Genomic DNA, 23631 nt, shown 5'->3' with positions numbered 1-23631 from the left:
CGAGGTCCCTCTGGGTAGAGTCAGCAGGCCTTCCTTCCGAGGTACCTCTGGGTACAGTCACCTGGCCTTCCTTCCGAGGTACCTCTGGGTACAATCACCGGGCCTTCCTTTCCAGGTACCTCTGGGTACAGTCACCTGGCCTTCCTTCCGAGGTCCCTCTGGGTAGAGTCACCAGGCCTTCCTTACGAGTTACCTCTGGGTACAGTCACCAGGCCTTCCTTCTGAGACACCCCTGGGTACAGTCACCAGGCCTTCCTTCTGCGGTACCTCCGAGTACTGTCACCAGGCCTTCCTTCCCATGTACTTCTAAGTACCGTCACCAAGCATTTCTTTCGAGGTACCTCTGGTTATGGTCACCAGGCCTTCCTTCCGAGGCACTTCTGAGTTAAGCCACCAGGCTTTCCTTCCGAAGTACCTCTGGGTACAATCACCAGGCGCTCCTTCTGAGTTAGCTCTGGGTACAGTCACTAGGCCTTCCTTCCGAGGTACCACTGGGTACAGTCACCAGGCATTTCTTCCGAGGTGCTTCTGTGTACAGTCGCCAGGCCTTCCTTCCCAGGTACCCCTGGGTACAGTCACCAGGCCTTCCTTCCGAGGTACTTCTGACTACAGTCACCAGGCCTTTCTTCCGAGGTACGTCTGGGTACAGTCTCCAGGCCTTCCTTCCGAAGTACCTGTTGGTACTGTCATCAGGACTAGTTTCCGAGGTACCTCTGGGTACACTCACCAGGCCGTTTTGCGAGGTACCTCTGGTTACAGTCTCCAGTCGTTCCTTCTGAGGTACCTCTGGGTACAGTCACCAGGCGTTCCTCCAGAGGTACCTCTGGGTACAGTGAAAGGCCTTCCTTCTGAGGTCCCTCTGGGTACAGTCACCCTGCCTTTTTTCTCAGTTCCCTCTGGGTACAGTCAGCAGGCCTTTCTTCCGAGGTCCCTCTGGGTACAGTCAACGGCCTTCCTTCTGAGGTACCTCTGGGTACAGCACCCGGGCTTATTTCTGAGGTCCCTCTGGGTACAGTCACCAGGCCTTTCTTAGGAGGTACCTCTGGGTACAGTCACCGCTCTTCCTTCTGAGGTACCTCTGGGTATAGTCACCCGGGATTATTTCTGATGTCCCTCTAGGTACAGTCACCAGGCTTTTCTTCCGATCTACCTCTGGGTACAGTCACCAGACCTTCCCTCTGAGGTACCTTTGGATACAGTCACCAGCCCTTGTTTCCGAGGTAAGTCTGTGTACCCTCACCAGACCTTTCTTACGACGTACCTGCGGGTACAGTCACCAGGCTTTCCTTCTGAGTACGTACGGGTAGAGTCAACAGGCCTTCCTTCAGAGGTATCTCTGGGTACAGTCACACGGCCTTCTTTCTGAGGTCCCTCTGGGAACAGTCTCTAGGCCTTTCTTCTGAGGTACCTCTGGGTACAGTCACCAGGCCTTTCTCACGAAGTAACTCTGGGTACAGTCACCAGGCATTCCTTCCGAGGTACCTCTGAGTACAGTCATCATGCCTTCCTTCTGAGGTACCACTGGGTACAGTCACGAGGTTTTTCTTCTGGGGTACCTCTGAGTACAGTCACCAGGCCTTTCTTCGGAGGTACGTCTGGGTAGTCACCAGGCCTTCCTTCCAAGGTACCTCTGGGTAGAGTCACCAGACCTTCCTTCCGAGGTACCTCTGGGTACACTCACCAGGCCTTTTTTCCACGGTACCTCTGAGTACAGTCACCAGGCATTCCTTCTGAGGTACCTCTGGGTACAGTCACCAGGTCTTGCTTCTGAGATACCTCTGGGTACAGTCACCGGGCCTTTCTTCCGAGGTACCTTTGGGTACAGTCTCTGGACCTTCCTTCCGAGGTACCTCTGGGTAAAGTCACTATGCCCTCCCTCCGAGATACCTCTGGGTACAGTCACCAGTCCTTCCTTCGGAGGTACCTCTGGGTATAGTCACCAGGCCATCCTTCCGAGGTAACTCTGGGTACACTCACCAGGCCTTTTTTCCGCGGTACCTCTGAGTACAGTCACCAGGCATTCCTTCTCAGGTACCTCTGGGTACAGTCACCAGGCCTTCCTTACGAGTTACCTCTGGGTACAGTCACCAGGCCTTCCTTCTGAGATACCCCTGGGTACGGTCACCAGGCCTTCCTTCTGCGGTACCTCCGAGTACTGTCACCAGTCCTTCCTTCCCAGGTACTTCTAAGTACCGTCACCAAGCATTTCTTTCGAGGTACCTCTGGGTACGGTCACCAGGCCTTCCTTCCGAGGCACTTCTGAGTTAAGCCACCAGGCTTTCCTTCCCAAGTACCTCTGGGTACAATCACCAGGCGCTCCTTCTGAGTTAGCTCTGGGTACAGTCACTAGGCCTTCCTTCCGAGGTACCTCTGGGTACAGTCACCAGGCCTTTCTTCCGAGGTGCTTCTGTGTACAGTCGCCAGGCCTTCCTTCCGAGGTACCCCTGGGTACAATCACCAGGCCTTCCTTCCGAGGTACCTCTGACTACAGTCACCAGGCCTTTCTTCCGAGGTACGTCTGGGTACAGTCTCCAGGCCTTCCTTCCGAAGTACCTGTGGGTACAGTCATCAGGACTAGTTTCCGAGGTACCTCTGGATACACTCACCAGGCCGTTCTTAAGAGGTACCTCTGGTTACAGTCTCCAGTCGTTCCTTCTGAGGTACCTATGGGTACAATCACCAGGCGTTCCTTCAGGGGTACCTCTGGGTACAGTCAAAGGCCTTCCTTCTGAGGTCCCTCTGGGTACAGTCACTCTGCCTTCTTTCTCAGTTCCCTCTGGGTACAGTCAGCAGGCCTTTCTTCCGAGGTCCCTCTGGGTACAGTCAACGGCCTTCCTTCTGAGGTACCTCTGGGTACAGCACCCGGGCTTATTTCTGAGGTCCCTCTGGGTACAGTCACCAGGCCTTCCTTCCGAGGTACCTCTAGGTACAATCACCAGGCCTTCCTTCTGAGGTACCTCTCGGTACAGTCACGAGGTCTTTCTTCTGAGTTAGCTCTGGGTACAGTCACCAGGCCTTTCTTCCGAGGTACTTCTGTGTACAGTCACCAGGCCTTCCTTTCGGAGGTATCTCTAGGAACAATCACCAGGCCTTCCTTCTGAGGTACCTCTGGGTACAGTCACCAGGGATTCCTCCCGAGGTACCTCTGTTTAGAGTCACCAGGCATTTCTTCCGAGTTACCTCTGGGTACAGTCACCAGGCCTTACTTCGGAGGTAACTCTGGCTACAGTCAGCAGGCCTTCCTTCCGAGGTACCTCTGGTTACAGTCACCAGGCTTTCCTTGGGAGTTACCCTGGGTACAGTCACCACTCCTTTCTTCCGAGTTATCTCTAGGTACAGTCACCAGGCCTGCCTTCCGACGTACCTCTGGGTACAGTCACCAGGCCTTCCTTCCGAGGTACCTCTGAGTACAGTCACCCGGTCTTTCTGAAGGGGTACGTCTGGGTAGAGTCATCAGGCCTTCCTTCTGAGGTACTTCTCGGAACAGTCAGCAGGCCTTTCTTCCGAGGTACCTCTGGCTGCAGTCACCTGGCTTTCCTTGGGAGATACCCTGGGTACAGTCACCACGCCTCTTTCGGAGTTACCTCTAGGTGCAGTCACCAGGCCTTCCTTCTCAGGTACGTCTGGGTACAGTCACGAGGTATTTCTTCTGAGGTACCTCTGAGGACAGTCACCAGGCCTTCCTTTCCAGGTACCTCTGGGTACAGTCAGCAGGGCTTCCTTCCGAGGTACCTCTGGGTAGTGTCATCAGGCATTTCTTCCCAGGTATCTCTGGGTACAGTCACCAGGCCTTCCTTCCGAGGTACATCTGGGTACAGTAACCAGGCATTCCTTCTAAGGTATCCCTGGGTAAAGTCCCCAGGCCTTCCTTTCGAGGTACCTCTGAATACAGTCACCAGGACTTTCTTCCGAAGTGCGTCTGGGTACAGTCACCAGGCCTTCCTTCCGAGGTACCTCTGGGTACAATCACCGGGCCTTCCTTTCCAGGTACCTCTGGGTACAGTCACCTGGCCTTCCTTCCGAGGTCCCTCTGGGTAGAGTAGGCAGGCCTTCCTTCCGAGGTACCTCTGAGTACAGTCATCCGGCCTTTATTAAGGGGTACGTTTGGGTAGAGTCATCAGGCTTTTCTTCTGAGGAACTTCTCGTTACAGTCACCAGGCCTTCCTCCCGAGGTAACTCTGGTTACAGTCACCAGGCTTTCCGTGGGAATTACCCTGGGTACACTCACCACGCCTTTCCTACGACTTACCTCTTGGTACAGTCACCAGGCCTTGCTTCTGAGGTACCTCTGGGTACAGTCACCAGGCCTTTCTTACGAGGTACCTCTGGGTACAGTCACCAGGCATTCCTTCAGAATTAGCTCTGGGTACAGTGACCAGGCCTTCCTTCCGAGGTACCTCTGGGTACAGTCACCAGGCCTTCCTTCTCAGGTACCTCTGGGTACAGTCACGAGGTATTTCTTCTGAGGTACCTCTGAGTACAGTCACCAGGACTTCCTTTCCAGGTACCTCTGGGTACAGTCAGCAGGGCTTCTTTCCGAGGTACCTCTGGGTAGTGTCATCAGGCATTTCTTCCCAGGTACCTCTGACTACAGTCACCAGGCCTTTCTTCCGAGGTACGTCTGGGTAGAGTCTCCAGGCCGTCCTTCCGAAGTACCTGTTGGTACTGTCATCAGGACTAGTTTCCGAGGTACCTCTGGGTACACTCACCAGGCCGTTTTGCGAGGTACCTCTGGTTGCAGTCTCCAGTCGTTCCTTCTGAGGTACCTATGGGTACAGTCACCAGGCGTTCCTTCAGAGGTACCTCTGGGTACAGTGAAAGGCCTTCCTTCTGAGGTACCTCTGGGTACAGTCACCCTGCCTTTTTTCTCAGTTCCCTCTGGGTACAGTCACCAGGCGTTCCTTCAGAGGTACCTCTGGGTACAGTGAAAAGCCTTTCTTCCGAGGACCCTCTGGGTACAGTCAACGGCCTTCCTTCTGAGGTACCTCTGGGTACAGCACCCGGGCTTATTTCTGAGGTCCCTCTAGGTACAATCACCAGGCTTTTCTTCCGATCTACCTCTGGGTACAGTCACCAGACCTTCCCTCTGAGGTACCTTTGGATACAGTCACCAGCCCTTGTTTCCGAGGTAAGTCTGTGTACCCTCACCAGACCTTTCTTACGACGTACCTGCGGGTACAGTCACCAGGCTTTCCTTCTGAGTACGTACGGGTAGAGTCAACAGGCCTTCCTTCAGAGGTATCTCTGGGTACAGTCACACGGCCTTCTTTCTGAGGTCCCTCTGGGAACAGTCTCTAGGCCTTTCTTCTGAGGTACCTCTGGGTACAGTCACCAGGCATTTCTCACGAAGTAACTCTGGGTACAGTCACCAGGCATTCCTTCAGAGTTAGCTCTGGGTACAGTGACCAGGCCTTCCTTCCGAGGTACCTCTGAGTACAGTCATCATGCCTTCCTTCTGAGGTACCACTGGGTACAGTCACGAGGTTTTTCTTCTGGGGTACCTCTGAGTACAGTCACCAGGCCTTTCTTCGGAGGTACGTCTGGGTAGTCACCAGGCCTTCCTTCCAAGGTACCTCTGGGTAGAGTCACCAGACCTTCCTTCCGAGGTACCTCTGGGTACACTCACCAGGCCTTTTTTCCACGGTACCTCTGAGTACAGTCACCAGGCATTCCTTCTGAGGTACCTCTGGGTACAGTCACCAGGTCTTGCTTCTGAGATACCTCTGGGTACAGTCACCGGGCCTTTCTTCCGAGGTACCTTTGGGTACAGTCTCTGGACCTTCCTTCCGAGGTACCTCTGGGTAAAGTCACTATGCCCTCCCTCCGAGATACCTCTGGGTACAGTCACCAGTCCTTCCTTCGGAGGTACCTCTGGGTATAGTCACCAGGCCATCCTTCCGAGGTACCTCTGGGTACACTCACCAGGCCTTTTTTCCGCGGTACCTCTGAGTACAGTCACCAGGCATTCCTTCTCAGGTACCTCTGGGTACAGTCACCAGGCCTTCCTTACGAGTTACCTCTGGGTACAGTCACCAGGCCTTCCTTCTGAGATACCCCTGGGTACAGTCACCAGGCCTTCCTTCTGCGGTACCTCCGAGTACTGTCACCAGTCCTTCCTTCCCAGGTACTTCTAAGTACCGTCACCAAGCATTTCTTTCGAGGTACCTCTGGGTACGGTCACCAGGCCTTCCTTCCGAGACACGTCTGAGTTAAGCCACCAGGCTTTCCTTCCCAAGGACCTCTGGGTACAATCACCAGGCGCTCCTTCTGAGTTAGCTCTGGGTACAGTCACTAGGCCTTCCTTCCGAGGTACCACTGGGTACAGTCACCAGGCCTTTCTTCCGAGGTGCTTCTGCGTACAGTCGCCAGGCCTTCCTTCCCAGGTACCCCTGGGTACAGTCACCAGGCCTTCCTTCCGAGGTACCTCTGACTACAGTCACCAGGCCTTTCTTCCGAGGTACGTCTGGGTACAGTCTCCAGGCCTTCCTTCCGAAGTACCTGTGGGTACAGTCATCAGGACTAGTTTCCGAGGTACCTCTGGATACACTCACCAGGCCGTTCTTAAGAGGTACCTCTGGTTACAGTCTCCAGTCGTTCCTTCTGAGGTACCTATGGGTAAAATCACCAGGCGTTCCTTCAGGGGTACCTCTGGGTACAGTCAAAGGCCTTCCTTCTGAGGTCCCTCTGGGTACAGCACCCGGGCTTATTTCTGAGGTCCCTCTGGGTACAGTCACCAGGCCTTCCTTCCGAGGTACCTCTAGGTACAGTCACCAGGCATTCCTTCAGAATTAGCTCTGGGTACAGTGACCAGGCCTTCCTTCCGAGGTACCTCTGGGTACAGTCACCAGGCCTTCCTTCTCAGGTACCTCTGGGTACAGTCACGAGGTATTTCTTCTGAGGTACCTCTGAGTACAGTCACCAGGACTTCCTTTCCAGGTACCTCTGGGTACAGTCAGCAGGGCTTCTTTCCGAGGTACCTCTGGGTAGTGTCATCAGGCATTTCTTCCCGGGTACCTCTGGGTACAGTCACCAGGCCTTCCTTCCGAGGTACCTCTGACTACAGTCACCATGCCTTTCTTCCGAGGTACGTCTGGGTACAGTCTCCAGGCCTTCCTTCCGAAGTACCTGTTGGTACTGTCATCAGGACTAGTTTCCGAGGTACCTCTGGGTACACTCACCAGGCCGTTTTGCGAGGTACCTCTGGTTACAGTCTCCAGTCGTTCCTTCTGAGGTACCTATGGGTACAGTCACCAGGCGTTCCTTCAGAGGTACCTCTGGGTACAGTGAAAGGCCTTCCTTCTGAGGTACCTCTGGGTACAGTCACCCTGCCTTTTTTCTCAGTTCCCTCTGGGTACAGTCACCAGGCGTTCCTTCAGAGGTACCTCTGGGTACAGTGAAAGGCCTTTCTTCCGAGGTCCCTCTGGGTACAGTCAACGGCCTTCCTTCTGAGGTACCTCTGGGTACAGCACCCGGGCTTATTTCTGAGGTCCCTCTAGGTACAATCACCAGGCTTTTCTTCCGATCTACCTCTGGGTACAGTCACCAGACCTTCCCTCTGAGGTGCCTTTGGATACAGTCACCAGCCCTTGTTTCCGAGGTAAGTCTGTGTACCCTCACCAGACCTTTCTTACGACGTACCTGCGGGTACAGTCACCAGGCTTTCCTTCTGAGTACGTACGGGTAGAGTCAACAGGCCTTCCTTCAGAGGTATCTCTGGGTACAGTCACACGGCCTTCTTTCTGAGGTCCCTCTGGGAACAGTCTCTAGGCCTTTCTTCTGAGGTACCTCTGGGTACAGTCACCAGGCCTTTCTCACGAAGTAACTCTGGGTACAGTCACCAGGCATTCCTTCAGAGTTAGCTCTGGGTACAGTGACCAGGCCTTCCTTCCGAGGTACCTCTGGGTACAGTCATCATGCCTTCCTTCTGAGGTACCACTGGGTACAGTCACGAGGTTTTTCTTCTGGGGTACCTCTGAGTACAGTCACCAGGCCTTTCTTCGGAGGTACGTCTGGGTAGTCACCAGGCCTTCCTTCCAAGGTACCTCTGGGTACAGTCACCAGGCCTTCCTTCCGTGGTGTCTCTATGTACAGTCACGAGGCCTTTCTTCCGAGGTGCTTTTGGGTACAGTCTCTGGACCTTCCTTCCGAGGTACCTCTGGGTAAAGTCACTATGCCCTCCCTCCGAGATACCTCTGGGTACAGTCACCAATCTTTCCTTCTGAGGTACCACTGGGTACTGTCACGAGGTTTTTCTTCTGGGGTACCTCTGAGTACAGTCACCAGGCCTTTCTTCGGAGGTACGTCTGGGTAGTCACCAGGCCTTCCTTCCAAGGTACCTCTGGGTAGAGTCACCAGACCTTCCTTCCGAGGTACCTCTGGGTACACTCACCAGGCCTTTTTTCCACGGTACCTCTGAGTACAGTCACCAGGCATTCCTTCTGAGGTACCTCTGGGTACAGTCACCAGGTCTTGCTTCTGAGATACCTCTGGGTACAGTCACCGGGCCTTTCTTCCGAGGTACCTTTGGGTACAGTCTCTGGACCTTCCTTCCGAGGTACCTCTGGGTAAAGTCACTATGCCCTCCCTCCGAGATACCTCTGGGTACAGTCACCAGTCCTTCCTTCGGAGGTACCTCTGGGTATAGTCACCAGGCCATCCTTCCGAGGTACCTCTGGGTACACTCACCAGGCCTTTTTTCCGCGGTACCTCTGAGTACAGTCACCAGGCATTCCTTCTCAGGTACCTCTGGGTACAGTCACCAGGCCTTCCTTACGAGTTACCTCTGGGTACAGTCACCAGGCCTTCCTTCTGAGATACCCCTGGGTACAGTCACCAGGCCTTCCTTCTGCGGTACCTCCGAGTACTGTCACCAGGCCTTCCTTCCCAGGTACTTCTAAGTACCGTCACCAAGCATTTCTTTCGAGGTACCTCTGGGTACGGTCACCAGGCCTTCCTTCCGAGGCACTTCTGAGTTAAGCCACCAGGCTTTCCTTCCCAAGTACCTCTGGGTACAATCACCAGGCGCTCCTTCAGAGTTAGCTCTGGGTACAGTCACTAGGCCTTCCTTCCGAGGTACCACTGGGTACAGTCACCAGGCCTTTCTTCCGAGGTGCTTCTGTGTACAGTCACCAGGCCTTCCTTCCCAGGTACCCCTGGGTACAGTCACCAGGCCTTCCTTTCGAGGTACCTCTGACTACAGTCACCAGGCCTTTCTTCCGAGGTACGTCTGGGTACAGTCTCCAGGCCTTCCTTCCGAAGTACCTGTGGATACAGTCATCAGTACTAGTTTCCGAGGTACCTCTGGATACACTCACCAGGCCGTTTTGCGAGGTACCTCTGGTTACAGTCTCCAGTCGTTCCTTCTGAGGTACCTATGGGTACAATCACCAGGCGTTCCTTCAGGAGTACCTCTGGGTACAGTCAAAGGCCTTCCTTCTGAGGTACCTCTGGGTACAGCACCCGGGCTTATTTCTGAGGTCACTCTGGGTACAGTCACCAGGCCTTCCTTCCGAGGTACCTCTAGGTACAATCACCAGGCCTTCCTTCTGAGGTACCTCTGGGTACAGTCACGAGGTCTTTCTTCTGAGTTAGCTCTGGGTACAGTCACCAGGCCTTTCTTCCGAGGTACTTCTGTGTACAGTCACCAGGCCTTCCTTTCGGAGGTATCTCTAGGAACAATCACCAGGCCTTCCTTCTGAGGTACCTCTGGGTACAGTCACCAGGGATTCCTCCCGAGGTACCTCTGTTTAGAGTCACCAGGCATTTCTTCCGAGTTACCTCTGGGTACAGTCACCAGGCCTTCCTTCCGAGGTACCCCTGGGTACAGTCACCAGGCCTTCGTTCTCAGGTACGTCTGGGTACAGTCACGAGGTATTTCTTCTGAGGTACCTCTGAGGACAGTCACCAGGCCTTCCTTTCCAGGTACCTCTGGGTACATCAGCAGGGCTTCCTTCCGAGGTGCATCTGGGTACAGTAACCAGGCATTCCTTCTAAGGTATCCCTGGGTAAAGTCCCCAGGCCTTCCTTCCGAGGTACCTCTGAGTACAGTCACCAGGACTTTCTTCCGAAGTGCGTCTGGGTACAGTCACCAGGCCTTCCTTCCGAGGTACCTCTGGGTACAATCACCGGGCCTTCCTTTCCAGGTACCTCTGGGTACAGTCACCTGGCCTTCCTTCCGAGGTCCCTCTGGGTAGAGTCAGCAGGCCTTCCTTCCGAGGTACCTCTGGGTACAATCACCGGGCCTTCCTTTCCAGGTACCTCTGGGTACAGTCACCTGGCCTTCCTTACGAGGTCCCTCTGGGTAGAGTCAGCAGGCCTTCCTTCCGAGGTACCTCTGAGTACAGTCATCCGGCCTTTATTAAGGGGTACGTTTGGGTAGAGTCATCAGGCTTTCCTTCTGAGGAACTTCTCGTTACAGTCACCAGGCCTTCCTCCCGAGGTAACTCTGGTTACAGTCACCAGGCTTTCCGTGGGAATTACCCTGGGTGCACTCACCACGCCTTTCCTACGAGTTACCTCTTGGTACAGTCACCAGGCCTTGCTTCTGAGGTACCTCTGGGTACAGTCACCAGGCCTTTCTTACGAGGTACCTCTGGGTACAGTCACCAGGCATTCCTTCAGAATTAGCTCTGGGTACAGTGACCAGGCCTTCCTTCCGAGGTACCTCTGGGTACAGTCACCAGACCTTCCTTCCGAGGTACCTCTGACTACAGTCACCAGGCCTTTCTTCCGAGGTACGTCTAGGTACAGTCTCCAGGCCTTCCTTCCGAAGTACCTGTGGGTACAGTCATCAGGACTAGTTTCCGAGGTACCTCTGGGTACACTCACCAGGCCGTTCTTACGAGGTACCTCTGGTTACAGTCTCCAGTCGTTCCTTCTGAGGTACCTATGGGTACAATCACCAGGCGTTCCTTCAGGGTTACCTCTGGGTACAGTCAAAGGCCTTCCTTCTGAGGTCCCTCTGGGTACAGTCACTCTGCCTTCTTTCTCAGTTCCCTCTGGGTACAGTCAGCAGGCCTTTCTTCCGAGGTCCCTCTGGGTACAGTCAACGGCCTTCCTTCTGAGGTACCTCTGGGTACAGCACCCGGGCTTATTTCTGAGGTCCCTCTGGGTACAGTCACCAGGCCTTTCTTAGGAGGTACCTCTGGGTACAGTCATCGCCCTTCCTTCTGAGGTACCTCTGGGTACAGTCACCCGGGATTATTTCTGAGGTCCCTCTAGGTACAGTCACCAGGCTTTTCTTCCGATCTACCTCTGGGTACAGTCACCAGACCTTCCCTCTGAGGTACCTTTGGATACAGTCACCACCCCTTGTTTCCGAGGTAAGTCTGTGTACCCTCACCAGACCTTTCTTACGACGTACCTGCGGGTACAGTCACCAGGCTTTCCTTCTGAGTACGTACGGGTAGAGTCAACAGGCCTTCCTTCAGAGGTATCTCTGGGTACAGTCACACGGCCTTCTTTCTGAGGTCCCTCTGGGAACAGTCTCTAGGCCTTTCTTCTGAGGTAACTCTGGGTACAGTCACCAGGCCTTTCTCACGAGGTAACTCTGGGTACAGTCACCAGGCATTCCTTCAGAGTTAGCTCTGGGTACAGTGACCAGGCCTTCCTTCCGAGGTACCTCTGGGTACAGTCATCATGCCTTCCTTCTGAGGTACCACTGGGTACAGTCACGAGGTTTTTCTTCTGGGGTACCTCTGAGTACAGTCACCCGGCCTTTCTGAAAGGGTACGTCTGGGTAAAGTCATCAGGCCTTCCTTCTGAGGTATTTCTCGGAACAGTCACCAGGCCTTTCTTCCGAGGTACCTCTGGCTGCAGTCACCTGGCTTTCCTTCGGAGATACCCTGGGTACAGTCACCATGCCTCTTTCGGAGTTACCTCTAGGTATAGTCACCAGGCCTTCCTTCCGAGGTACCTCTTGGTACAGTCACCAGGCCTTCCTTTCAAGGTACCTCTGGGTACAGTCAGCAGGGCTTCCTTCCGAGGTACCTCTGGGTAGTGTCATCAGGCATTTCTTCCCAGGTATCTCTGGGTACAGTCACCAGGCCTTCCTTCCGAGGTACATCTGGGTACAGTAACCAGGCATTCCTTCTAAGGTATCCCTGGGTAAAGTCCCCAGGCCTTCCCTTCGAGGTACCTCTGAGTACAGTCACCAGGACTTTCTTCCGAAGTGCGTCTGGGTACAGTCACCAGGCCTTCCTTCCAAGGTACCTCTGGGTACAGTCACCTGGCCTTCCTTCCGAGGTCCCTCTGGGTAGAGTCAGCAGGCCTTCCTTCCGAGGTACCTCTGCGTACAGTCATCCGGCCTTTATTAAGGGGTACGTTTGGGTAGAGTCATCAGGCTTTCCTTCTGAGGTACTTCTCGTTACACTCACCAGGCCTTCCTCCCGAGGTAACTCTGGTTACAGTCACCAGGCTTTCCGTGGGAATTACCCTGGGTACACTCACCACACCTTTCCTACGACTTACCTCTTGGTACAGTCACCAGGCCTTGCTTCTGAGGTACCTCTGGGTACAGTCACCAGGCCTTTCTTACGAGGTACCTCTGGGTACAGTCACCAGGCATTCCTTCAGAATTAGCTCTGGGTACAGTCACCAGGCCTTCCTTCCGAGGTACCTCTGGGTACAGTCAGCAGGGCTTCTTTCCGAGGTACCTCTGGGTAGTGTCATCAGGCATTTCTTCCCAGGTATCTCTGGGTACAGTCACCAGGCCTTCCTTCCGAGGTACATCTGGGTACAGTAACCAGGCATTCCTTCTAAGGTATCCCTGGGTAAAGTCCCCAGGCCTTCCTTCCGAGGTACCTCTGAATACAGTCACCAGGACTTTCTTCCGAAGTGCGTCTGGGTACAGTCACCAGGCCTTCCTTCCGAGGTACCTCTGGGTACAATCACCGGGCCTTCCTTTCCAGGTACCTCTGGGTACAGTCACCTGGCCTTCCTTCCGAGGTCCCTCTGGGTAGAGTCAGCAGGCCTTCCTTCCGAGGTACCTCTGAGTACAGTCATCCGGCCTTTATTAAGGGGTACGTTTGGATAGAGTCATCAGGCTTTCCTTCTGAGGAACTTCTCGTTACAGTCACCAGGCCTTCCTCCCGAGGTAACTCTGGTTACAGTCACCAGGCTTTCCGTTGGAATTACCCTGGGTACACTCACCACGCCTTTCCTACGAGTTACCTCTTGGTACAGTCACCAGGCCTTGCTTCTGAGGTACCTCTGGGTACAGTCCCCAGGCCTTTCTTACGAGGTACCTCTGGGTACAGTCACCAGGCATTCCTTCAGAATTAGCTCTGGGTACAGTGACCAGGCCTTCCTTCCGAGGTACCTCTGGGTACAGTCACCAGGCCTTCCTTCTCAGGTACCTCTGGGTACAGTCACGAGGTATTTCTTCTGAGGTACCTCTGAGTACAGTCACCAGGCCTTCCTTCGGAGGTACCTCCGGGTATAGTCACCAGACCATCCTTCCGAGGTACATCTGGGTACACTCACCAGACCTTTTTCCGCGGTACCTCTGAGCACAGTCACCAGGCATTGCTTCTGAGGTACCTCTGGGTACAGTCACCAGGCCTTGTTTCCGAGGTAAGTCTGTGTACCCTCACCAGACCTTTCTTACGACGTACCTGTGCGTACATTCATCAGGCTTTCCTTCTGAGGTACCTATGGGTAGAGTCAACAGGCCTTCCTTCAGAGGTATCTCTGGGTACAGTCACACGGCCTTCTTTCTGAGGTCCCTCTGGGAACAGTCTCTAGGCCTTTCTTCTGAGGTACCTCTGGGTACAGTCATCAGGCCTTCCTCACGAGGTACCTCTGGGTACAGTCACCAGGCATTCCTTCAGAGTTATCTCTGGGTACAGTGACCAGGCCTTCCTTCCGAGGTACCTCTGGTACAGTCATCATGCATTCCTTTTGAGGTACCTCTGGGTACAGTCATCATGCCTTCCTTCTGAGGTACAACTGGGTACAGACACGAGGTTTTTCTTCTGGGGTACCTCTGAGTACAGTCACCAGGCCTTTCTTTGGAGGTACGTCTGGGTAGTCACCAGGCCTTCCTTCCAAGGTACCTCTGGGTGGATTCACCAGGCCTTCCTTCTGAGGTACCTCTGTGTAGAGTCACCAGGTCTTACTTCTGAGATACCTCTGGGTACAGTCACCGGGCCTTTCTTCCGAGGTACCTTTGGGTACAGTCTCTGGACCTTCCTTCCAAAGTACCTCTGGGTAAAGTCACTATGCCCTCCCTCCGAGATACCTCTGGGTACAGTAACCAGTCCTTCCTTCGGAGGTACGTCTGGGTATAGTCACCAGGCCATCCTTTCGAGGTACCTCTGGGTACACACACCAGGCCTTTTTTCCGCGGTACCTCTGAGTACAGTCGCCAGGCATTCCTTCTGAGCTACCTCTGGGTACAGTCACGAGGTCTTTCTTCTGAGTTAGCTCTGGGTACAGTCACCAGGCCTTTCTTCCGAGGTACCTCTGACTACAGTCACCAGGCCTTTCTTCCGAGGTACGTCTGGGTACAGTCTCCAGGCCTTCCTTCCGAAGTACCTGTTGGTACTGTCATCAGGACTAGTTTCCGAGGTACCTCTGGGTACACTCACCAGGCCGTTTTGCGAGGTACCTCTGGTTACAGTCTCCAGTCGTTCCTTCTGTGGTACCTATGGGTACAATCACCAGGCGTTCCTTCAGGGGTACCTCTGGGTACAGTGAAAGGCCTTCCTTCTGAGGTACCTCTGGGTACAGTCACCCTGCCTTTTTTCTCAGTTCCCTCTGGGTACAGTCAGCAGGCCTTTCTTCCGAGGTCCCTCTGGGTACAGTCAACGGCCTTCCTTCTGAGGTACCTCTGGGTACAGCACCCGGGCTTATTTCTGAGGTCCCTCTGGGTACAGTCACCAGGCCTTTCTTAGGAGGTACCTCTGGGTACAGTCACCGCCCTTCCTTCTGAGGTACCTCTGGGTACAGTCACCCGGGATTATTTCTGAGGTCCCTCTAGGTACAGTCACCAGGCTTTTCTTCCGATCTACCTCTGGGTACAGTCACCAGACCTTCCCTCTGAGGTACCTTTGGATACAGTCACCAGCCCTTGTTTCCGAGGTAAGTCTGTGTACCCTCACCAGACCTTTCTTACGACGTACCTGCGGGTACAGTCACCAGGCTTTCCTTCTGAGTACGTACGGGTAGAGTCAACAGGCCTTCCTTCAGAGGTATCTCTGGGTACAGTCACACGGCCTTCTTTCTGAGGTCCCTCTGGGAGCAGTCACCAGGCCTTTCTCACGAAGTAACTCTGGGTACAGTCACCAGGCATTCCTTCAGAGTTAGCTCTGGGTACAGTGACCAGGCCTTCCTTCCGAGGTACCTCTGAGTACAGTCATCATGCCTTCCTTCTGAGGTACCACTGGGTACAGTCACGAGGTTTTTCTTCTGGGGTACCTCTGAGTACAGTCACCAGGCCTTTCTTCGGAGGTACGTCTGGGTAGTCACCAGGCCTTCCTTCCATGGTACCTCTGGGTAGAGTCACCAGGCCTGCCTTCCGAGGTGCCTCTGGGTACACTCACCAGGCCTTTTTTCCGCCGTACCTCTGAGTACAGTCACCAGGCATTCCTACTGAGGTACCTCTGGGTACAGTCACCAGGTCTTGCTTCTGAGATACCTCTGGGTACAGTCACCGGGCCTTCCTTCCGAGGTACCTTTGGGTACAGTCTCTGGACCTTCCTTCCGAGGTACCTCTGGGTAAAATCTCTATGCTCTCCCTCCGAGATACCTCTGGGTACAGTCACCAGTCCTTCCTTCGGAGGTACCTCTGGGTATAGTCACCAGGCCATCCTTCCGAGGTACCTCTGGGTACACTCACCTGGCCTTTTTTCCGCGGTACCTCTGAGTACAGTCACCAGGCATTCCTTCTCAGGTACCTCTGGGTACAGTCACCAGGCCTTCCTTACGAGTTACCTCTGGGTACAGTCACCAGGCCTTCCTTCTGAGATACCCCTGGATACAGTCACCAGGCCTTCCTTCTGCGGTACCTCCGAGTACTGTCACCAGGCCTTCATTCCCAGGTCCTTCTAAGTACCGTCACCAAGCATTTCTTTCGAGGTACCTCTGGGTACGGTCACCAGGCCTTCCTTCCGAGGCACTTCTGAGTTAAGCCACCAGGCTTTCCTTCCGAAATACCTCTGGGTACAATCACCAGGCCCTCCTTCTGAGTTAGCTCTGTGTACAGTCACTAGGCCTTCCTTCCGAGGTACCTCTGGGTACAGTCACCAGGCCTTTCTTCCGAGGTGCTTCTGTGTACAGTCGCCAGGCCTTCCTTCCCAGCTACCCCTGGGTACAGTCACCAGGCCTTCCTTCCGAGGTACCTCTGACTACAGTCACCAGGCCTTTCTTCCGAGGTACGTCTGGGTACAGTCTCCAGGCCTTCCTTCCGAAGTACCTGTGGGTACAGTCATCAGGACTAGTTTCCGAGGTACCTCTGGGTACACTCACCAGGCCGTTCTTAAGAGGTACCTCTGGTTACAGTCTCCAGTTGTTCCTTCTGAGGTGCCTATGGGTACAATCACCAGGCGTTCCTTCAGGGGTACCTCTGGGTACAGTCAAAGGCCTTCCTTCTGAGGTCCCTCTGGGTACAGTCACTCTGCCTTCTTTCTCAGTTCCCTCTGGGTACAGTCAGCAGGCCTTTCTTCCGAGGTCCCTCTGGGTACAGTCAACGGCCTTCCTTCTGAGGTACCTCTGGGTACAGCACCCGGGCTTATTTCTGAGGTCCCTCTGGGTACAGTCACCAGGCCTTCCTTCCGAGGTACCTCTAGGTACAATCACCAGGCCTTCCTTCTGAGGTACCTCTGGGTACAGTCACGAGGTCTTTCTTCTGAGTTAGCTCTGGGTACAGTCACCAGGCCTTTCTTCCGAGGTACTTCTGTGTACAGTCACCAGGCCTTCCTTTCAGAGGTATCTCTAGGAACAATCACCAGGCCTTCCTTCTGAGGTACCTCTGGGTACAGTCACCAGGGATTCCTCCCGAGGTACCTCTGTTTGGAGTCACCAGGCATTTCTTCCGAGTTACCTCTGGGTACAGTCACCAGGCCTTCCTTCGGAGGTAACTCTGGCTACAGTCAGCAGGCCTTCCTTCCGAGGTACCTCTGGTTACAGTCACCAGGCTTTCCTTGGGAGTTACCCTGGGTACAGTCACCACTCCTTTCTTCCGAGTTATCTCTAGGTACAGTCACCAGGCCTTCCTTCCGAGGTACCTCTGAGTACAGTCATACGGCCTTTATTAAGGGATACGTGTGGGTAGAGTCATCAGGCTTTCCTTCTGAGGAACTTCTCGTTACAGTCACCAGGCCTTCCTCCCGAGGTAACTCTGGTTACAGTCACCAGGCTTTCCGTGGGAATTACCCTGGGTACACTCACCACGCCTTTCCTACGACTTACCTCTTGGTACAGTCACCAGGCCTTGCTTCTGAGGTACCTCTGGGTACAGTCACCAGGCCTTTCTTACGAGGTACCTCTGGGTACAGTCACCAGGCATTCCTTCAGAATTAGCTCTGGGTACAGTGACCAGGCCTTCCTTCCGAGGTACCTCTGGGTACAGTCACCAGGCCTTCCTTCTCAGGTACCTCTGGGTACAGTCACGAGGTATTTCTGCTGAGGTACCTCTGAGTACAGTCACCAGGACTTCCTTTCCAGGTACCTCTGGGTACAGTCAGCAGGGCTTCTTTCCGAGGTACCTCTGGGTAGTGTCATCAGGCATTTCTTCCCAGGTACCTCTGGGTACAGTCACCAGGCCTTCCTTCCGAGGTACCTCTGACTACAGTCACCAGGCCTTTCTTCCGAGGTACGTCTGGGTAGAGTCTCCAGGCTTTCCTTCCGAAGTACCTGTTGGTACTGTCATCAGGACTAGTTTCCGAGGTACCTCTGGGTACACTCACCAGGCCGTTTTGCGAGGTACCTCTGGTTACAGTCTCCAGTCGTTCCTTCTGAGGTACCTATGGGTACAGTCACCAGGCGTTCCTTCAGAGGTACCTCTGGGTACAGTGAAAGGCCTTCCTTCTGAGGTACCTCTGGGTACAGTCACCCTGCCTTTTTTCTCAGTTCCCTCTGGGTACAGTCAACGGCCTTCCTTCTGAGGTACCTCTGGGTACAGCACCCGGGCTTATTTCTCAGGTCCCTCTGGGTACAGTCACCAGGCCTTCCTTCCGAGGTACCTCTAGGTACAATCACCAGGCCTTCCTTCTGAGGTACCTCTGGGTACAGTCACGAGGTCTTTCTTCTGAGTTAGCTCTGGGTACAGTCACCAGGCCTTTCTTCCGAGGTACTTCTGTGTACAGTCACCAGACCTTCCCTCTGAGGTACCTTTGGATACAGTCACCAGCCCTTGTTTCCGAGGTAAGTCTGTGTACCCTCACCAGACCTTTCTTACGACGTACCTGCGGGTACAGTCACCAGGCTTTCCTTCTGAGTACGTACGGGTAGAGTCAACAGGCCTTCCTTCAGAGGTATCTCTGGGTACAGTCACACGGCCTTCTTTCTGAGGTCCCTCTGGGGACAGTCTCTAGGCCTTTCTTCTGAGGTACCTCTGGGTACAGTCACCAGGCCTTTCTCACGAAGTAACTCTGGGTACAGTCACCAGGCATTCCTTCAGAGTTAGCTCTGGGTACAGTGACCAGGCCTTCCTTCCGAGGTACCTCTGAGTACAGTCATCATGCCTTTCTTCTGAGGTACCACTGGGTACAGTCACGAGGTTTTTCTTCTGGGGTACCTCTGAGTGCAGTCACCAGGCCTTTCTTCGGAGGTACGTCTGGGTAGTCACCAGGCCTTCCTTCCAAGGTACCTCTGGGTACACTCTCCAGGCCTTTTTTCCGCGGTACCTCTGAGTACAGTCACCAGGCATTCCTTCTGAGGTACCTCTGGGTACACTCACCAGGCCTTTTTTCCGCGGTACCTCTGAGTACAGTCACCAGGCATTCCTTCTGAGGTACCTCTGGGTACAGTCACCAGGTCTTGCTTCTGAGATACCTCTGGGTACAGTCACCGGGCCTTCCTTCCGAGGTACCTTTGGGTACAGTCTCTGGACCTTCCTTCCGAGGTACCTCTGGGTAAAGTCACTATGCCCTCCCTCCGAGATACCTCTGGGTACAGTCACCAGTCCTTCCTTCGGAGGTACCTCTGGGTATAGTCACCAGGCCATCCTTCCGAGGTACCTCTGGGTACACTCACCAGGCCTTTTTTCCGCGGTACCTCTGAGTACAGTCACCAGGCATTCCTTCTCAGGTACCTCTGGGTACAGTCACCAGGCCTTCCTTCCGAGGTACCTCTGACTACAGTCACCAGGCCTTTCTTCCGAGGTACGTCTGGGTAGAGTCTCCAGGCCTTCCTTCCGAAGTACCTGTTGGTACTGTCATCAGGACTAGTTTCCGAGGTACCTCTGGGTACACTCACCAGGCCGTTTTCGAGGTACCTCTGGTTACAGTCTCCAGTCGTTCCTTCTGAGGTACCTCTGGGTACAGTCACCAGGCGTTCCTTCAGAGGTACCTCTGGGCACAGTGAAAGGCCTTCCTTCTGAGGTACCTCTGGGTACAGTCACCCTGCCTTTTTTCTCAGTTCCCTCTGGGTACAGTCAGCAGGCCTTTCTTCCGAGGTCCCTCTGGGTACAGTCAACGGCCTTCCTTCTGAGGTACCTCTGGGTACAGCACCCGGGCTTATTTCTGAGGTCTCTCTGGGTACAGTCACCAGGCCTTTCTTAGGAGGTACCTCTGGGTACAGTCACCGCCCTTCCTTCTGAGGTACCTCTGGGTACAGTCACCCGGGATTATTTCTGAGGTCCCTCTAGGTACAGTCACCAGGCTTTTCTTCCGATCTACCTCTGGGTACAGTCACCAGACCTTCCCTCTGAGGTACCTTTGGATACAGTCACCAGCCCTTGTTTCCGAGGTAAGTCTGTGTACCCTCACCAGACCTTTCTTACGACGTACCTGCGGGTACAGTCACCAGGCTTTCCTTCTGAGGTACCTATGGGTAGAGTCAACAGGCCTTCCTTCAGAGGTATCTCTGGGTACAGTCACACGGCCTTCTTTCTGAGGTCCCTCTGGGAACAGTCTCTAGGCCTTTCTTCTGAGGTACCTCTGGGTACAGTCACCAGGCCTTTCTCACGAGGTACCTCTGGGTACAGTCACCAGGCATTCCTTCAGAGTTAGCTCTGGGTACCGTGACCAGGCCTTCCTTCCGAGGTACCTCTGGGTACAGTCATCATGCCTTCCTTCTGAGGTACCACTGGGTACAGTCACGAGGTTTTTCTTCTGGGGTACCTCTGAGTACAGTCACCAGGCCTTTCTTCGGAGGTACGTCTGGGTAGTGACCAGGCCTTCCTTCCAAGGTACCTCTGGGTACACTCACCAGGCTTTTTTCCGCGGTACCTCTGAGTACAGTCACCAGGCATTCCTTCTGAGGTACCTCTGGGTACAGTCACCAGGTCTTGCTTCTGAGATACCTCTGGGTACAGTCACCGGGCCTTCCTTCCGAGGTACCTTTGGGTACAGTCTCTGGACCTTCCTTCCGAGGTACCTCTGGGTAAAGTCACTATGCCCTCCCTCCGAGATACCTCTGGGTACAGTCAGCAGTCCTTCCTTCGGAGGTACCTCTGGGTATAGTCACCAGGCCATCCTTCCGAGGTACCTCTGGGTACACTCACCAGGCCTTTTTTCCGCGGTACCTCTGAGTACAGTCACCAGGCATTCCTTCTCAGGTACCTCTGGGTACAGTCACCAGGCCTTCCTTACGAGTTACCTCTGGGTACAGTCACCAGGCCTTCCTTCTGAGATACACCTGGGTACAGTCACCAGGCCTTCCTTCTGCGGTACCTCCGAGTACTGTCACCAGGCCTTCCTTCCAGGTACTTCTAAGTACCGTCACCAAGCATTTCTTTCGAGGTACCTCTGGGTACGGTCACCAGGCCTTCCTTCCGAGGCACTTCTGAGTTAAGCCACCAGACTTTCCTTCCGAAGTATCTCTGGGTACAATCACCAGGCGCTCCTTCTGAGTTAGCTCTGGGTACAGTCACTAGGCCTTCCTTCCGAGGTACCACTGGGTACAGTCACCAGGCCTTTCTTCCGAGGTGCTTCTGTGTACAGTCGCCAGGTCTTCCTTCTGAGGTACCCCTGGGTACAGTCACCAGGCCTTCCTTCCGAGGTACCTCTGACTACAGTCACCAGGCCTTTCTTCAGAGGTACGTCTGGGTACAGTCTCCAGGCCTTCCTTCCGAAGTACCTGTGGGTACAGTCATCAGGACTAGTTTCCGAGGTACCTCTGGGTACACTCACCAGGCCGTTCTTAAGAGGTACCTCTGGTTACAGTCTCCAGTCGTTCCTTCTGAGGTACCTATGGGTACAATCACCAGGCGTTCCTTCAGGGGTACCTCTGGGTACAGTCAAAGGCCTTCCTTCTGGGGTCCCTCTGGGTACAGTCACTCTGCCTTCTTTCTCAGTTCCCTCTGGGTACAGTCACCAGGCCTTTCTTCCGAGGTCCCTCTGGGTACAGTCAACGGCCTTCCTTCTGAGGTACCTCTGGTACAGCACCCGGGCTTATTTCTGAGGTCCCTCTGGGTACAGTCACCAGGCCTTCCTTCCGAGGTACCTCTAGGTACAATCACCAGGCCTTCCTTCTGAGGTACCTCTGGGTACAGTCACGAGGTCTTTCTTCTGAGTTAGCTCTGGGTACAGTCACCAGGCCTTTCTTCCGAGGTACTTCTGTGTACAGTCACCAGGCCTTCCTTTCGGAGGTATCTCTAGGAACAATCACCAGGCCTTCCTTCTGAGGTACCTCTGGGTACAGTCACCAGGGATTCCTCCCGAGGTACCTCTGTTTAGAGTCACCAGGCATTTCTTCCGAGTTACCTCTGGGTACAGTCACCAGGCCTTCCTTCGGAGGTAACTCTGGCTACAGTCAGCAGGCCTTCCTTCCGAGGTACCTCTGGTTACAGTCACCAGGCTTTCCTTGGGAGTTACCCTGGGTACAGTCACCACCCCTTTCTTCCGAGTTATCTCTAGGTACAGTCACCAGGCCTTCCTTCCGACGTACCTCTGGGTACAGTCAGCAGGCCTTTCTTCCGAAGTACCTCTGGGTACAGTCACCAGGACTTTCTTCCGAGGTACCTCTGGGTACAGTCACCAGGCGTTCGTTCAGAGGTACCTCTGGGTACACTCAAAGGCATTCTTTCTCAGGTACCTCTGGGTACAGTCTCCAGGCCTTCCTTCCGAAGTACCTGTGGGTACAGTCATCAGGACTAGTTTCCGAGGTACCTCTGGGTACACTCACCAGGCCGTTCTTACGAGGTACCTCTGGTTACAGTCTCCAGTCGTTCCTTCTGAGGTACCTATGGGTACAATCACCAGGCGTTCCTTCAGGGGTGCCTCTGGGTACAGTCAAAGGCCTTCCTTCTGAGGTCCCTCTGGGTACAGTCACTCTGCCTTCTTTCTCAGTTCCCTCTGGGTACAGTCAGCAGGCCTTTCTTCCGAGGTCCCTCTGGGTACAGTCAACGGCCTTCCTTCTGAGGTACCTCTGGGTACAGCACCCGGGCTTATTTCTGAGGTCCCTCTGGGTACAGTCACCAGGCCTTCCTTCCGAGGTACCTCTAGGTACAATCACCAGGCCTTCCTTCTGAGGTACCTCTGGGTACAGTCACGAGGTCTTTCTTCTGAGTTAGCTCTGGGTACAGTCACCAGGCCTTTCTTCCGAGGTACTTCTGTGTACAGTCACCAGGCCTTCCTTTCGGAGGTATCTCTAGGAACAATCACCAGGCCTTCCTTCTGAGGTACCTCTGGGTACAGTCACCAGGGATTCCTCCCGAGGTACCTCTGTTTAGAGTCACCAGGCATTTCTTCCGAGTTACCTCTGGGTACAGTCACCAGGCCTTCCTTCGGAGGTAACTCTGGCTACAGTCAGCAGGCCTTCCTTCCGAGGTACCTCTGGTTACAGTCACCAGGCTTTCCTGGGAGTTACCCTGGGTACAGTCACCACTCCTTTCTTCCGAGTTATCTCTAGGTACAGTCACCAGGCCTTCCTTCCGAGGTACCTCTGAGTACAGTCACCCGGCCTTTCTGAAGGGGTACGTCTGGGTAGAGTCATCAGGGCTTCCTTCTGAGGTACTTCTCGGAACAGTCACCAGGCCTTTCTTCCGAGGTACCTCTGGCTGCAGTCACCTGGCTTTCCTTGGGAGATACCCTGGGTACAGTCACCACGCCTCTTTCGGACTTACCTCTAGGTACAGTCACCAGGCCTTCCTTCCGAGGTACCCCTGGGTACAGTCACCAGGCCTTCCTTCTCAGGTACGTCTGGGTACAGTCACGAGGTATTTCTTCTGAGGTACCTCTGAGGACAGTCACCAGGCCTTCCTTTCCAGGTACCTCTGGGTACAGTCACCAGGCCTTCCTTCCGAGGCACTTCTGAGTTAAGCCACTAGGCTTTCCTTCCGAAGTACCTCTGGGTACAATCACCAGGCGCTCCTTCTGAGTTAGCTCTGGGTACAGTCCCTAGGCCTTCCTTCCGAGGTACCTCTGACTACAGTCACCAGGCCTTTCTTCCGAGGTACGTCTGGGTACAGTCTCCAGGCCTTCCTTCCGAAGTACCTGTGGGTACAGTCATCAGGACTAGTTTCCGAGG

The sequence above is a fragment of the Loxodonta africana genome, unplaced genomic scaffold (assembly GCF_030014295.1).
Source record: "Loxodonta africana isolate mLoxAfr1 unplaced genomic scaffold, mLoxAfr1.hap2 scaffold_39, whole genome shotgun sequence".
NCBI lineage: Eukaryota > Metazoa > Chordata > Mammalia > Proboscidea > Elephantidae > Loxodonta > Loxodonta africana.
This window is presented reverse-complemented; position numbering follows the sequence as displayed.